This window comes from Amblyraja radiata, chromosome 23 (genome assembly GCF_010909765.2).
Source record: "Amblyraja radiata isolate CabotCenter1 chromosome 23, sAmbRad1.1.pri, whole genome shotgun sequence".
NCBI classification, from domain to species: Eukaryota; Metazoa; Chordata; class Chondrichthyes; order Rajiformes; family Rajidae; genus Amblyraja; species Amblyraja radiata.
Genome location: NC_045978.1, coordinates 13,186,900 through 13,204,483, shown reverse-complemented (window position 1 = coordinate 13,204,483; position 17,584 = coordinate 13,186,900).

Genomic DNA, 17,584 nt, shown 5'->3' with positions numbered 1-17,584 from the left:
TCAACAGCATATATGCAGAACTTGGTGAGGTTTGTTAGGGATAGGCTGAACTTCCTAAGCCTTCTAAAGAAGTAGAAGCTTTGGTGTGCTCTCTTGTCCACAGCTTCAACTTTCTTGGTCGGTCCAGGACAAATTGCTGATGATAATTGTTCCTAAGAACTTGATGGCGACCTTTTCACATGGAGGGTGGAGCATGGAACGGATACATTTATGACCATTAAAAGAAACATGGATGGGTATATGGATAGGCAAGTTTTGGAGGGATAACCAGGTACAGACAGGCGTGACCAACTTGTTTAGGCAACTTGGTCAGCATGGATGAGTTAGACTAAGAGGTTTATTGCCATGACATAGAAAAATAGAAACATAGAAATTAGGTGCAGGAGTAGGCCATTCGACCCTTCGAGCCTGCACCGCCATTCAATATGATCATGGCTGATCATCCAACTCAGTATCCCGTACCTGCCTTATCTCCATACCCTCTGATCCCCTTAGCCACAAGGGCCACATCTAACTCCCTCTTAAATATAGCTAATGAACTGGCCTCGACTACCCTCTGTGGTAGGGAGTTCCAGAGATTCACCACTCTCTGTGTGAAAAAAGTTCTTCTCATCTCGGTTTTAAAGGATTTCCCCCTTATCCTTAAGCTGTGACCCCTTGTCCTGGACTTCCCCAACATCGGGAGCAATCTTCCTGCATCTAGCCTGTCCAACCCCTTAAGAATTTTGTAAGTTTCTATAAGATCCCCTCTCAATCTCCTAAATTCTAGAGAGTATAAACCAAGTCTATCCAGTCTTTCTTCATAAGACAGTCCTGACATCCCAGGAATCAGTCTGGTGAACCTTCTCTGCACTCCCTCTATGGCAATAATGTCCTTCCTCAGATTTGGAGACCAAAACTGTACGCAATACTCCAGGTGTGGTCTCACCAAGACCCTGTACAACTGCAGTAGAACCTCCCTGCTCCTATACTCAAATCCTTTTGCTATGAAAGCTAACATACCATTCGCTTTCTTCACTGCCTGCTGCACCTGCATGCCCACTTTCAATGACTGGTGTACCATGACACCCAGGTCTCGCTGCATCTCCCCTTTTCCTAGTCGGCCACCATTTAGATAATAGTCTGCTTTCCTGTTTTTGCCACCAAAATGAATAACCTCACATTTATCCACATTATACTGCATCTGCCAAACATTTGCCCACTCACCCAGCCTATCCAAGTCACCTTGCAGTCTCCTAACATCCTCCTCACAGCTAACACTGCCCCCCAGCTTAGTGTCATCCGCAAACCTGGAGGTATTGCCTTCAATTCCCTCATCCAGATCATTAATATATATTGTAAATAGCTGGGGTCCCAGCACTGAGCCTTGCGGTACCCCACTAGTCACTGCCTGCCATTGTGAAAAGGACCCGTTTACTCCTACTCTTTACTTCCTGTTTGCCAACCAGTTCTCTATCCACATCAATACTGAACCCCCAATGCCGTGTGCTTTAAGTTTGTAAACTAATCTCTTATGTGGGACCTTGTCGAAAGCCTTCTGGAAGTCCAGATACACCACATCCACTGGTTCTCCCCTATCCACGCTACTAGTTACATCCTCGAAAAATTCTATACTGTATAATCCAGCACAGTACTTCAAGATATCCTTACATACTGAAACACAAAGGTAAAGGTTGAACTTGGTGCTTAAGAATATTGAGGAAAATAATGAGGAAGTACTTCATGCAAAAAGTGACCAATCCTTGGAATGTTGTTCTACTTGGGATAGCCGAGGCAAAGGTCTTACATATGAGAAATTGGTTGGATGCTGCTTGTAAAATCCACTTTTTATAAATAAGGGATTTGAGGGTAAAAGGTTGATGTCGGAAATGGCATGGAGATAAAAGATTAGCCTCAGGCTTTTTGAATGTCAGAGCAAGCGGGCAAATGGGCTAATCCTGGTGCTATGCCTTTCATTCTTATTTTGCATGGGCCAGCTAGGAAAGGCTGGCTTTCTTCCTGAGCTGCATTAATCGTGTTTTGGCAGTCACATATGCTTTTTATTAAGAGTTCGCATCAGGTTAATTTGCGAAATGCGTGAGGACTCGATCAAATGACTGATGCCTGTTTAATCAGGGCAAGGTGTCTGAATGCAATCAGGGTGAAGTTGCTGGGTACTCTCAGATTCATGTTAGTACAAATGACAACAAAATGTTCATTCAACTTGAGTTCCTTATGCATTATCAGCTACATATAAAATATCTATGGGCATCGATATTCAGCTCGCAATATACAGTATTATGGACCTTTGAAAAAATAATTTTGTTGCTTCATTTTGTTACTTGTTATCAACATAGTGAATTTGCTCTGCTGGTTTGCTATTCCTGTGTACTGAATTTAGACCTTTAATTTTCAGACTTCTTCATTGCCTTCCTCTTCCTATCTCTTGTGTCCGTCTGATTCTAATTATCTCACATTTTAACCAATTAGGTATCGGTGACTACATCTTTGTTTGCCAGGCTCTAAGATGTGGAAGTGAATCCCTAAAACTCTCTACCCCACTCCCTCTATTTTTAGAACTATTAGAACTATTATAGAACTGTAAATCTAATTTGTCATTACAGTAAACCCTTATTATAATGGACCATATGGGGGGGAGGAATGATATCCGTTATTGCCTATTGCCTGGAGTGGAAAATAAGGATAAAATGTGTAGGAAAGAACTGCAGATGCTGGTTTAAATCGAAGGTAGACACAAAATGCAGGAGTAACTCAGCGGGTCAGGCAGCATCCCTGGAGAGAAGAAATGGGTGATGTTTCAAGTCGTCTGAAGAAGGGTCTCAACCCGAAACATCACCCATTCCTTCTCTCCAGAGATGCTGCCTGACCCGCTAAGTTACTTCAGCAATTTGTGTCTACCTATAGGCAATAAGGAGTAAAGGATTATCGAGTGATAGAGTATCATAGTATAAGCAGAAAAAACAAAGAACTGCAGATGCTGGTTTCAAAGTGCTGGAGTAACTCAGCAGATCGGGTAGCATCTCTGGAGAACATGGAAAGGTGATGTTTCAGGTCGAGACTCTAGGACTGGAACTGGGCCTGGGATCCAAGTGAGTTGGTGGCCAGGGACAGGCGAGGATCGGCAGGTTTGTAGGTTGCAGCACACAGACGGCTGGAGTGTAGGTAAGGGGCGGCGGTGGCGGCGGCAGCAGGGGCAGCCTGGGAGCGACTGAGGATGCTGTGTGGGCTGGTGGTGGCAGCAACTAGGTGGTGGCAGTGCAGAAAGGGGGCGATACATGCTGGGGGTGGTATCAGCAGCTCAGCATGGAAGTAGCGGTGTGGGCCGGGGTGGACGTCAGCAGCCCAGCTTGGTGGTGAAGTTCAGTAAGTCAATCTGCTATAAATAAAATCCGTTATGAAGAGACCCGTAGTAATGAGGGTTTACCGTATATTGCTTAGTCTAATATTTTGCTTGATAATCCTTCTGTGAAGCACATTGGAATCTCTTACTAAATTAAAAGTTCTAGATACAACCAGATACATCCGGTTATTGATTGTTATTGTGTTTGTACCTTTTCTACTTTTTCATTGAAGTCCAATCACCCTTTTATAATCTAGGTGCTATATCTCTATAGTAAAGCCAACCTCTTCCCAATGCTTACAATGGTGCATGACATTACACTCTCTCCTCCTCTCTGGAATTGCCAACTCAAATTGCCTGCCTTTAGTTTTAGTTTTTGAGACACAGCTTGGAAACAGGTCCTTCAGCCCGTCGTGGCCATTATGAGCAGTGATCACCCATTCTCCTCTGCTCTCTAGTTGCTAGGAGCAATGTACACAGTCCAATTAGCCCACAAACCCATATGCCTGTAGGATGTGGGGGGACACAATGGAAGCCCAACCCATACAGTCACGGGGAGTCAGGATCGATCCCGGGTCTCCGGCGCTGCATTCGCTGTAAGGTAGCAACTCTACCGCTGCGCCACCATGCCGCCTAACCTTCTCCCAACCTTTAAAAATCTCTTTGTAAGCCGACCTTTTCAGCAATATTACTGGTCACCTCTGAAATTGTCCCCTTGATACGCAACAGTCTATTCTCCTCGTAAACCTAAATTGTCTCACTTTTTTGGTCTTTAATTCAAGCATTAATTGGCTGGGGATAACTTTGCAGGTAATCATTCTTACCTTTCTTTCAGAATCCAAGTTGGTAGGAAGAGTGGTATTTCCTTTTGGTGAAGAAAAGCCGTTATCACTGAAACTGAACTTACTTTAAAAAAAAAGTAATAGAATGCATTGGGTCCTAATCTTGACAAGAAGAAAACATGTTTTCAATTATTTTAGGTTATAAAGTCTTTTGTTTTTATCTCAAACTGCTCTCGATATTTCACAACCAGAGACCCATACCTTAATGTGAAGGTAAGTTTAAACATGCCACAATGGACTGGGTGGATAGGCGAGGGTTAAAAATGGCAAGATGCTAGTTTTTTTCAAGAATTTATTTCCACTTCAAAAAGCACGGATGTTGTACGGATCTGCCTCCAAAGTGGCCCAGTTGTTTTTAATGATCTGAACAGTTTATTGACTTCTGAACACTGTGGCTGACAGGAACCATTAAAAATCCTGATGTGTACGGCTGTCACCTGTTCTTTGAGAACACTACCATGCTTCAAATCAGATATCATGCAGTGTTTGAAGTCAAACACAGAATAGATTTGAAAATGAAACCAGAGACTGGAAGGATTGCAATGGTTTACGGGTGGAAATACGCATTGGGTGATCAATTTCCGTGCATTCTCAACTCATGTCAGATTTCATCTCATCTCCACACCCGCAACTACCATGGAGAGCAGATGACCTGCCGCACCCATCTAAACTGCCTTCACATTTCAATTTCAACAGCCGGACATCTACCGTCAAATCCAGCACAAATACTCAATTTTATTTAGTTAAGCTTAGAGATACAGGGTGGAAACAGGCTCTTCGACCCACCAAGTCCGTGCCGACCAGTGATCCCTGTACACTAACACAATCTTACACACACTAGGCGAAATTTACAATTATTCCAAGCGAATTAGCCTATACACCTCTACGTGCCTGGGAAGAAACCGGAGCTCCTAGAGAAAACCCAAGCAGGTCACGGGGAGAATGTACAAACTGCATACAGACAGCACCCGTGATCAGGACCAAACCCGGGTGTCTGGCGCTGTGAGGCAGCAACTCTACCGCAACACCTCCATTCCGCCCTTTCTAAATTTCAGAAACCGTTTTTTTCATTTCTATTTGAAGGAACTTTGTAAGAAATATTCCTTTTTATCTTGGTTCATGTTAGGGACAATGTCCCTCTTGATCCTTCCAGTCCTGCTGCAATAGGATACTATTATCCCATATCACTATATCACCGCAACACAGAACTTGTCAGTTTTCGATAGACGTTGCCTGGCAAGTGACGTCGAGTAATTCAATGGTTCAGGCAGCATCTGTAGAGGAAATGACCTGACCCACTGAGTTACTCTAGTACTCCATGTTTTGTTTAAGATTTAAGACCTGCAGTTCCTTATATTTCTGGCAAGTGACGTCTAATTGCTGATCATTTGCAAAATATTTGTGTTTCAGAGATGAGACTCATTGTCCAATGATGTGCAATTTTGGCCTCAAATAACAAAACAATTTTAAGAGATCCTGTTTGCTTTGTGCTATGAGTATGTGGGGGTTAGTGGGTCCTCCATCGCCCGTCTCCAGATGGTACAGATTGCAGCTGTACGTCTTTTAACTGGCACACGTAAACATGAGCACATTTCGCACATTTTAGCCTCACTCCACTGGTTGCCTATTCAGTTTAGGATCCATTTTAAAATTCTTTTATTTGCTTTTAAATCCCTGAATGGTCTTGCCCCGCCCTACCTATCTGAGCTTCTACACCCTTATACACCCGCCCGCTCTCTCAGGTCAGATAATCAGCTGCTCCTGAGTGGGCCTAAAACTAAGCGGAAGCTCAGAGGGGATCGTGCCTTTGCTGTGTCGGCACCCAAATTATGGAACGATCTGCCTCTCCACATTAAACAGGCCTCTTCTCTGTCTGTTTTTAAATCACTTCTTAAAACCCATCTCTTCTCCGTGGCCTTTGATACCCAGTAAGATGTCGACTTTATTTACTTGATTTAATTTCTTATTTTGATTGCTTTTATTGCGTGGCTATTATTTTTACTCATGTTTTATGTCTTTTAATTTATTGTTGTATTTCATATGTAATTTTTGCGCCTTATGTGAGCTGTTATGTTATGTTCTGTTATGTTGTCTGTTTATGATGTCTTGTTTATTCTTCTGTACAGCACTTTGGTCAACATTGGTTGTTTTAAAGTGCTTAACAAATAAAGTTGGATTGGATTGGATGAGAGACATAAACCAATTTCAGCAAGTTTCTCAGATTCCAATGATTAAGGAGATTATAGACATTTGACCTCTTCTGTCCACTCCATCATTGATTAAGTTCTCTGCTTGCTCAGAGAATTGACCACTGCAAATCTTTTGAGTATTACATTCGAATGATTCATTACGCATTAGGTAAAAACATTTCTTCTCAACTCTGCCCTGAATGGCCATCCCTTTAATTTGAGATATAACCTCATCTGAGGAAACATCAAACATCTCCCCATAGAACTCTTTTAAATGTTGTAATTTCAATGAAATCACCTCTCATATTACTACATTTAAAAAGTGTAGAGATCTAATCTGATTAATCTGTCCAAATTCAACAAATGCCCCTACCCGGTCAATCTGGAGGACCATCACTGCCCTTCCTCCATTGCAAGTATATCTAATGTTCAAAATATGATCTCACGGATCCCTCTTTAGTTGGTGTAAGAGTCCTTTAACTTAAATTTTGCAATAAAGATGAACACATCTTTTACCCTGTAATGTACTCACTGATTCTCTATATTATTTTGTCAGTGGTTTGTGCACAAGGATGGCCAGGACTTTTAATTTCTCCCATTTAATAATATTATTCTCCCCGTTGGATTGCAACCTTGTCGTGGTCGGGGAGCTTGTGTGTCTCAGTGACCCCTAGAGCTATGCCAGCGGGTGATTCGTCTCCTGTTAGGGACTCCCATGCTGGACAGGTCGAAGGGTAGAGTCGAGACGAAGAGCGATCCACTGGTCCTCCAGGTTGGAGGTTGAGCACAGGGCTAACAACCCTGTCTCATAAAACAAACATGTTACGGAAACAGCAACTGAAGGAATCAACACTACTGGGCATGATGGACTTCCAGGGCTATCGCCAGATGATAGGATGAATGTCAATGGTGAAAGCCGAAAGGAAGCCACTGACAGGAAGGTGGAAGTTCTAAATGCCAAACATAAGACTAGGATAGGTTTTGGCACCATCATCATGAGAAGGCGTTGGAACTGAATTGGCCATATACTGAGAAGAGAACCAGACAGCATCCCAGGAATAGCCCTGCACTACACACCGGAAAGGAAAAGGAAAAGAGGGAGACCCAAAACCACCAGGGGTCGAACTGTAGAGGAGGAAATGAAAACAATGGACCTGACCTGGGGTAGTATCCAGAAGCTAGCCCAGAACAGACAGGAGTGGAGGACCTTGGTTGCTCCCCTACATGCCAGGAGGCATAATAGGTAGTAAGTAAGTAAGTAAAGCACATGTCCCACTACGTGTCCTTGGCACGCTAATTACGCGACCTCGTGGTCGCGTTGAGGCGCGACGGTCCCGTGAAAGTCGCGCACGACTTCATGCGTCCGCACAGCCGTCTGGAGCGCGTGACGTCATTTGAAGATGGACACAAAATGCAGGAATAACTCAGCGGGACCAGCAGCATCTCTGGAGAGAAGCAATGGGTGATGTTTGGGGTCAAGACCCTTCTTCAGTCTGAAAGAAGGGTCTTGACCCGAAACGTCATCCATTCCTTCTCTCCAGAGATGCTGCCGGTCCCACTGAGTTACTCCAGCATTTTGTGGAGTAGAAGTTGGGGCGGATCCGGACCACAACGGCCATGAGCCCCAGGCCGAGCTCGTGCCAAGGACACGTAAGTGGGACAGGGCCTTAAGTAAGTAAGTAAGATCGTACTATTAGTAAATGAGAAATACTTATCTCATATCAACGATATTGCAATGTCTGGAAGCGTCAGTGTTTAGCTGATGGGATTAGATAAGGAGGTGCTTCCTATGGTGGCAACTCATTCCGCCATGTATGTAGGGTCTCTGTGTGCTCTTGATGCATGGCCCTGAGGCTCTCAGTATCATTCTAAATGCTCATTCTGCACTTTGAGTGGTTACATGATAGAGGTTACCCAGAGTAAGTAGGGATGTCACAATTTATTTCCTCGGCCCACCTGGTAAATGTTTCCTGTGACCGACCTGGAGAAGAAGGTCTGCTTCAGGGGTCCAGTGATGGAAACATAAATGTCGTGGCCATCTTAACATACATATAGTAATTTAACATGGAAACAGGCCCTTCCATGGTTATAGTCATTTCCTTTTCATGTACATGTCCAAATGCTTTTTGAACATTGTGATTATACCAATCTCTTACACCTCGTCTCACAGCCTAAACCAAATACCTACCCCCCTCTTGTGCAAAATGTGCCTTTTAGATCACCCTTAAATATTTCCCATCTTAAAACGTCTTTAATCTTTCTAGCCTTGGAAAAAGATTGTGACTATTCTAGCCTATCTATACCATTCATAATTTTACGAACCTCTATAACGTTACCAGTTAGTCAGCTATAGTCCAGTGAGAAAAGTCCTAAAGTCTCCTTGTAAATAAAGCACCCCATTTCCAGAAACATCCTGGTGAAACATCCCTTCTTTTATTCAAGCAAAGGCCACCTGCAGGCAGAGTGAGGGCAATGGTGAACTTCATCATCAATGTCCACCTTCGCTGACAGGTGGCTCCTGAGATATGAGGTGGTTCATCTTTTCCAGGGTCATACGATATGAATCGATATGATAGAACTTTTATTATCCCATAAAGTTTATGTAAACTTTGTAAGAACATAACAATATAGTGAGCAGAAAGATCCAGAGCAGGGGTAGACTGCCAGAGGACCAAGACCAAGAATATCTTGAAGGTGTTTATTGTAAAGGCCAAATTCTTGCATGCTTCAAAGAAAGAGTCTACAACAGATTAGAGCTTGGCCTAGAACAAGCATCACCCACTTACTGCAGCTCAAATACTGTAGTTTAGGTGACCTTGGTTCTGAAATATAATCGCATAGCTTTCCTATTACGCCTGCAGATTAGCTTCCCTACTTTTTTAGTTTGGTTTAGTTTAGAGATACAGTGGAAACAGGCCCTTCGGCCCACCGAATGCACACCGACCAGTGATCCCTACACCCTAACACTATCCTACACAAACTAGGGACAATTCACCCCTCGGCACAACTTGCCCACACCAGCTGACATGTCCCACTTACACTAGTCCCACCTGCCTGCGTTTGGTCCATATCGCTCCCAACCTGTCATTTCCATAGTTTCACCCTTGTAATAGTCACAGTTGGAAATCTCCTTCCTTCAGGTTGGAAGGCGGATATTTAAACTGAGAATTGTAGAATCCCAATCAGGAAATATGAATTCAAAAGCCTGGACTCTGTTGACATTAACACTTAAGCTTCCAGTAGAGGGCGAACCTCTCCAGTTTGGTTCAGGTTGTCTGGAGTGAAGCACAACCATTAAAAGCACACATGCAGATAGTATCAGCTTGCACAGTCTTCATGTGTGCTTGGATAAAATGAAAAAGGTGTATATTGCACTAAAGAAAATGCTGTGAAGTAAATAAATTCTTCACATTTGCTGGATCTTTAATAGGGGAGAGGGGGCGGTGGAAGAAAAACAAACCTTCTCAGGGAGCAGGGAGTTTGATTATTCATTGATTTATTAGCGGTGTTTTATTTTGTATCTGCACTTGCTCTGTAGTAGTAACAATATAGTTTGCATTCTCTTTCATTTCTCTTTTTGTGCTACCCGTTATTCTTGTGTATGATATGATTTGCCTGGATAAGGTTTTTCACTCTATTTAGGTACAATAATAAACCAGTACCTACACCAGAGTGAGAGTAGGTATGAAGACTATATATTCATTGGCAATGTAGGAATATCAATGGTGTGACCTTAACCTTGATGTGCAAACATATTCATTTCCTTAACATGCTAAGTGAAATCATCAAACAACTTTGCTTGTCATAAAGTCATAAGTGATAGGTGCAGAATTAGGCCATTCGGCCCATCAAGTCTACTGTGCCATTCAATCATGGTTGATCTATCTCTCCCTCCACACCCCATTCTCCTGCCTTCTTCCCATAACCTCTGACACCCATACTAATCAAGAATCTATCTATCACTACCTTAAAAATATCAATTGAATAGCCTTCTGTGGCAAATAATTCTACAGATTCACCACCCTCTAACCAACAAAATTCCTCCTGATCTCCCTCCTAAAGGAACATCCTTTAATTCTGAGGCTATGACCTTTAGTCCTAAACTCTCCCACTAGTGGAAACATCCTCTCCACATCCACGCTGTCCAAGCCTTTCACTACTCGGTATTTTTCAGTGAGGTTCCTCCCTCGTTCTTCTAAACTCCAGCGAGTACAGGCCCAGCTCCATCAAACGCTCATCATATGTTAACCCACTCATTCCTGAAATTATTCTTGGAAACCTGAATCCTCTCCTGAGCCAGCACATCCTTCCTCAGATATGGTGCGTCAGATATGTCGTACACAGTATAGCAATCCACCGGTGGAGATCGGATGACAGAGTTTCAAAAAATAACGACATTATTATTTATCTGATTTAGCTTTAAGTGTATGGGCAAACCCTAGTTGGAATACATTTTTTCCCCAAATTTGGGTCAATTTAGATGAGAAAGCATGCGTCTCGTTAGAATATAATGTAAATAAACTGTTTATTACCGTGTGACCTTTTGTGCATGTGCACCATGGTGTTTTTCATTGGCCAAAAGCATTCATGGTGATTTATTGGGTTTTTATCCATTTCCCATGACAATCTAAGGATGGATATTCATCTGTTTTCTTTGGCAGTAGAGGTACATATTTGACTCACTGGCAATTCACTGCTGGCTTCCAGTTCAAATCCCTGGTGACCTATTCAGAATATTTCTTTATGATCATCCCCTCTCACACAACTGCTGTTGATTTTTAAACATTTGCTTTTAAAACTAAACTCTGAAAATCACAACTTACTGGTCCTCTGAATACCTTCTGTACATAATGTTTATGTTTTTATTCTATGTAGTATACTCCTGGATATAGTCTATTGTGTTCCAATGTACAGCCCAGTATTTTAAGACAGGACCAGATCTATTTTAATATGAATTCCAGCTTGTATCTAAATTCCAAAAATCTGAATTACCGATCCTTTGATTCAAACCTCCACATCAATCCAGATGTACGCTGATACTTCATTCCATTTAACTAACTACATAACATAATCAAGGAAGCATGCTACTCTGTTTCAATGTATGTATGGGCCTTTTTTTAAAATAAATGTGTACAACAAAGTTTGTGTCCCAACGCATTTTCTAAAGTATTTATTTTCAGTTTTTGACCATTTTGATTTCTGGCTTGGCTGGACTTGCCAAAAAAGGTATAGTCAAGGTTTCAGCAATATCAAATTAATTTTATACTGAGTTCCTGTCATTGGTTTCCATGTACCCATCAACAATTCTTTCATAGAAGGCCAAAAGGCTACTTAGCCAGCTAAACATCTGAGTTTGATTTATTTTGCCTAACTATCTGGCAGAGTTTCAAGCTGTCAAAAGTGCTTATTCTGAAAGGAAGCATACCAAATTTTAACTTCCAAACAGAGGTTCACAGTATTAAGAAAGAGAATGCAAAGTCTTTGTAAATCAAAGCGACAGCTTACTTTTACACAAGCGGGATACAGAATGATAAAGGAAAAACAGAAAAGCTGTTCATTCCATCAAAGTTGTTTTATAACGGGGAAAGCACTCTTTTTCTTGTTTTGCTTTCTCAGCTCCCTCTTTTTTTTCCACGGATGCTCGCCTACATACAACCTTCCTCATCTGCTAAAGTGAGGAGCAGACCTTTGACTCCTCTGTGAACTCAATAAAGCAGACCGGGGCTCAGCCAACACATGGTACCATGACTGTGGAGTAAGGTTGATGAAAATCATCAGAATCGTCATGGATGGTGGATTCAAGTGCCAGGTCATCTTGAAACGTGAACTCAACATCCAGATCATTTTGAAAGATGGCATTCCGAACCAACTGAGTCAAATATGATGCTTTGTACTAATTCCCCTTTTGTACTAAAGAGAAACCGGTTACAGATAATCCCTGAAGATAAATCACATTTCATACCGTAACATCCCATTAATATGTTGAATCATACCAAATTAAAAGGACAAGTATTATCCTGTCTGAGTTCAAACCCTCAACCATCTTTGGGTATAACTGAGAATAGTTGCGTGTGAAATTATTATGTCAATTGGAGGGGAGCATGTCAGAGAATAACTGCAGTAATGTGCATACTATTTTTATTTTAATAGGTCCTAGTCACTGGCATGTTTTGGACAGGGTCCAGAGATGCTTCTATACAAATTACAAAGTTTGGCTACAACTCATCAAATGGATGCGTGTACTCAAGCTACACTGCAGACTTATGCAAGATTTATTATGCTCTGCAAATTAACACCTAGTAAGGTAAAATGTTAACAGAATGATGAGTTTTTTAAAATATATTTGAACATTGCTCAGGTCATATAAAATATTGTTTGCAATAAATATTTAAAGCACAATGGTGTCAGGTTGTGGATAATATGGAATGTCGTCCACAGTTTTGGCCCTGAAAATATATTCTTCTTAGTCATTGTATAACCAGTGTATTAGTAAAAGAACCATTATCTAACTAGTGGGTAGAAAGGAACTGCAGATGCAGGTTTATACCGAAGATATATATAAAGTGCAGGAGTAACTCAGCAGGAAAGTCAGTAAGTCAGCATTATCTTAACTATTTCTCTATATCACTCAAAAGCTTTTTCCATTTAAGATTTTGTATGAACACCACTGAATGAGTCAGAATATTAGAAAATGCTATAAAGCTATAATGCTGAAGAAAAGCGTTTATGTAGAACATTGCATATTTGTTTCTGGGTCCAGGGTATAATATCAACTCGAGATAATAACATTAAAAATAAATAAAACAAGTTTTGAGCATCTAAACTGAAATGTGTTTCCATGATTTTTTTCAATTTCATCCCAATGCAAGATTCTTCAGTCCAAAACAAATTTCAGTACAATTTTGAATATAAATTGCTGGATTAACTCAGCGGGTCAGGCAGCATCTCTGAAGGTCATAAGGTCATAAAGTCATAAATGACAGGAGCAGAATTAGGCCATTCGGCCCATCAAGTCTACTCCGCCATTCAATCATGGCTGATCCATCTCTCACTTCTAACCCCATTCTCCTGCCTTCTCCCCTTAACCCCTGGCACCCAGACTAATCAAGGAGGACATGGATGACTCGTGTTTTGGGTCAGAAAAAAGGAACCCAATCTGAAATATCGCTTTTTCATGTTCTCCAAAAATGCTGCCTGACCCGTTGAGTCATTCCATCAGTTTGTATTCTAGGCAGGATTCCAGCATCTGCAATACCTTGCATCTTCAGTAAGATTTCTAACGAGACATTTATTATCATAGAAAAAGAATATCTTTGTTGATATAATAGAAAGTGTTACTTTGTACCTTGCCCCTAATGTTTGATACTGATATTGATATCAAAAAGTAAAAGTATTACATTGAGTATAACAAATTCATCCACCTGTTAATTATATCAGTCCAGGGAAATAACAGGCAACATTTTGGATGGAAACCGTTCATCCAGACAGAACGAGTAAAGGGAAGTAGCCATATAAAGAAATTTGGTGAGGGATGTGTCTAGAGCAAGGTGAAGTTAAATGGTTACAGGTGAAAAAGGGGTGATTGATATATAACAGTCAGGTGCAGGAGGGAAGGATGGATCTGGGTGGTAAATCTGTGGAATTCATTGCTACAGACAGCCATGGAGGCCAAGTTAATGGATATTTTTAAGGCGAATAATTACAGATTATTGATTAATAAGGATGTCAGAGGTTATAGGGAGAAGGCAGGAGAATAGGGTTAAGAGGGAAAGATAATTCAGCCATGATTGAATGGCAGAGTAGACTTGATGGGCTGAATGGCCTAATTCTGCCCCTATAACTTATGAACTTATGGAGTCAGCTACAGATGTTGGTTGGGATTCATATCTCGTCTGCTTCCCATTGAGGACAGCTATGAGGTACATTCAACACCCAATTATGGTGTTCCATTGTTTCCCTTATCCTTAATGGAGACACAAGCTTTCTTAGGCAAAACACAAAGTGCTGGAGGGAGTCAGTGGGTCAGGCAGCATCCAGGAGAGAATGGCCAGGCTACATTTTCAATACTCAAAAGAATAGTCTTGACCTGAAACATCATCTGTTCCTACCCTTCCCAGATGCTGCCTGGCCCACTGAGTTTCTCCAGCATTTTGTCTTTTTCTTATCCTTATCTCATCAATGCGTCCCTGCTAGGAGTTTTAGTGTTTCTCTAAGTGCGAATGTATCTTAGCGCGAACATCACCCATCCCTGCCCTCCAGAGATGCTGCCTGACCTGCTGAGGTACTCCAGCATTCTATGTTCTTTATTGTAAACCAGCATCTGCAGATGCTTGTTTCTGCAGATGAATATTCCTGTTATCTTATCTCTTGATCCGAACAGGGCCTAGTTTGCTCCTTGTACATTTGGCCAAGTAACCATAAAGACCTCACCGGTCACATCACATTTGCGATCACTTCCAGTGCTGAACAGATACATGTCTATTTACGAACAGCCGATCAGGGATGTAGAAGTACTGTTGTTAGTTTTGAAATCCCATTATGTCAAATGCTTGCAGTCACTGTAAGCACTGCATAGCTGCCATTGTAATCAATAGGGGTCTTTGTTGACAGAAGTGACCTATTATGAAATATTGCTTGTAACATCAGCTGTTAGGAATATCACTCCAGAGACAATGGAAAAATATTGAAGGCCGATATGCTCTTACAATATTATCAATGGTTCCTATTAATTATATCCACTGACCATGTCCCTCGCTTTCCGTTTCCTAACAATTTGTATCCAATTTTTCTATAGAAAATCATAGTCATGACAACTCCAGCAATGGTCATTTTCCCTGTCCCTAGATTTGTTATTGCGTGTAACCCTCTATGCTGCTTCATATCCTTTAGAGGCATCACACAGGGACAATGGGCTAGCTTCCCTATACATCAATAATGATACCCAGTTTCACCTCTCTAACATCTCTTTCAATATCTTCATTATTATCCTCAGATGGATTTTCATCCTCGTATTGGGAAGTTTAAAGCCATCAAATTTGACCTACCACAAACTGCTAACATTGACTTTCAATTTCAGCCTCCCGGTGGACATTTTCTCAGTTTCAAATAGCTCACAACTCAAGACATTGATTGTGTGGCGGCCCCTGCCCAAGGCCCTTTCCTCAGCTTTCCAACTATTTGTCTGCTCTCTCCTCCTTCTCTCTCTCCTCCTTCTCTCTCTCCCCTTTCTTGCCTCCTTCCACCTCTCTCTCTCTCTCTCTCCCTCTCTCTCTCTCTCATATTTATTCTCTCAGTGTCTCTCACAATTTCTCATGCACTCTTTCTCTCTCTCTCTCTCTCTCTCTCTCACATTCCCTCTCTTGCTCCCCCTCTTGTTTCTCACTCTATCTACTGTATCTCTATCTTTCTTTTGCTCTCTCTTTCCCTCAATCCCTCTCAGGCCTGAAAGTAGACTTGCTACCATTGATGCTCATGTTTTGAATCATTCCACCATTTTCAATGCAGGTTAGGAGTGCAGTGAAATGCAACCAAAACGTTCAAAGATGCTTATGGAATTCAGCACCATTCCAGATAATGAAGTCAGCTTTACTGACACTACATCCACTATTGTAAACAATCATTCTTTCTGCCATCTTTCACTATGCCTATCATTAAACACCATCCACAAAATTCCACACAAAAAATTCTCTAGCTGCTTCTCACAGATCCTCAGCCTTGATCATTCAGATGGACAAGGACAGCAAGTGCCTGGCCCTTACAAGTAACCCTGATGCTTTTCCGTCATGGTTACTTCAGTTCAACACTACTCACATCCTGTAAATGAATGACCGATTGAGTTAGCTGTGGCAATCCTTTCTGGTAAAATCGTAAGTGCAAATACGGCATTATTGTTGATTATTGGCCTTTGAATTAGTTTCAATATTTCAATAAGTCAATGTCAATATTTTAATGTTTCAATAAGTCTCCACTATTGTCCCTGTATCCATAAAGACAAGGATTATTGGTCTTAATGACTACAGGCCTGTCGCACTGACCTCTGTAGTCTTGAAGACCCTTGAAAGAATTGTGCTGGCCCAGATGAAAAATATCACAAACCCCCTGCTGGACCATCTGCAGTTTGTATACTGGACCAATAGATCAGTGGATGAAGCAGTCAACCTCGACGTGCACTTCACCCTCCAGCACCGAGACCGGCAGGGGACCTATGCAAGGATTTTGTTTGTGGATTTTAGCTCTGTATTCAACACCCGAAACGTTGCCTATTTCCTTCGCTCCATAGATGCTGCTGCACCCGCTGAGTTTCTCCAGCTTTTTTGTGTACCTTCGATTTTCCAGCATCTGCAGTTCCTTCTTAAACTCTTATACACTTCTAATTCTCCCAGTTGACTGTGCCTGAACCCCTCTGTCAGTGGATCACCAACTTACTGACAGACAGGAAGCAGCATGTGAGGCTGGGAAAGCACATCTTTGACCCGCAAACCCTCAGCAAGGCTGCGTACTCTCCCCTCTACCTTAACTCTCTCTACACCAACGACTGCACCTCCACAGACTCCTCTGTCAAGCTTCTCAAGTTTGCGGTCGACACAACCCTGTTTGGACTGATCCAGGATGGTGAGGAATCTGCTTAAAGTCAGGAAGTGACACAACTGGCGTCCTGGTGCCTTCGTAACAACCTGGAGCTCAATGCTCTTAAGACAGTGGAATTGATAGTAGACTTTAGGAGAGCTCCCCCTCCCCTCCCCCCACTCACCACCAACACCACAGTCACATCTGAGGAGTCCTTTAAGTTTCTTGGAACCATCCTCTCCAGGGACCTTAAGTGGGGGGATACCATCGACTCCACAGTCAAAAAGGCCCAAGAGAGGATGTACTTCCTGCATCAGCTGAGGAAACACAATCTGCCACAGGCAATGATCGTCCAATTCTATACGGCCATCGTAGAGTCAGGCCTCACCTTCTCCATCATGGTCTGGTTTGGCTCAGCCACCAAGCACGACATCCGGAGGCTGCAGTAAATTGTTCGCTCAGCTGATAAGGTTGTTGGCTGCAACCTTCCCCCCATTGATGAACTGTACTGCAAGGGCCAGGAAGCAAGTGGGTAAGATCATCTCTGACCCCTCTCACCCAGGCCACAAACTCTTTGAATCACTTCCCTTTGGAAGGCGACTCTGGACCGTCAAAGCCACCGCAGCCAGACATAAAACAGCTTCTTT